This window comes from Pteropus alecto, unplaced genomic scaffold, assembly GCF_000325575.1.
Source record: "Pteropus alecto unplaced genomic scaffold, ASM32557v1 scaffold134, whole genome shotgun sequence".
NCBI lineage: Eukaryota > Metazoa > Chordata > Mammalia > Chiroptera > Pteropodidae > Pteropus > Pteropus alecto.
The window spans coordinates 12,415,191-12,415,578 of record NW_006436283.1 but is presented as its reverse complement, the minus strand read 5'-3'; the positions used below and the strand labels follow the sequence as shown (position 1 = coordinate 12,415,578).

The following is a 388-nucleotide window of genomic DNA, read 5'->3' as shown; positions in this document are numbered from 1 at the left end:
CATTGCAGATCCATTGAACTGGGTGAAGGAGTGTTCCGGGAGGAAGAGGCGAATTCCAGGTAGAGGGGAGAGATTGTGCAAAGGCTGGAATGTGACTCAGATGTGTGTAAGAAACTGCAAGAAATCCTAGAATATAAATGTGAGAATCCCAAATTTGGACAGAAAGTCCATTTCATGCCATAGCCAAAGCAGTCCAACAGCATCTCAGTGTCTGCGGCCCTCCCCTCACTGCCTACTGCTCTCCCTGCAACCCTTTGGGGGCTGGAGTACTAGAAATTCAGACAGTTTAGACCTTTGATTTGGGATATAATCTACAGAATAAGCAAAAGAAATTTCAAAGTTTTAAAAATTCTTTTCCCTTAGAGATGCTGGTGTCTTTTTCCTTAAA

At 43.3% G+C, this 388-nt stretch overlaps 1 protein-coding gene across 1 annotated transcript in view; it reads left to right on the top strand.

Moving 5' to 3' along the window:
• Positions 1 to 388, top strand: part of LOC102889075 (intercellular adhesion molecule 5) — a 9,311-nt gene that overhangs the window by 719 nt on the left and 8,204 nt on the right. The window lies entirely within an intron of this gene.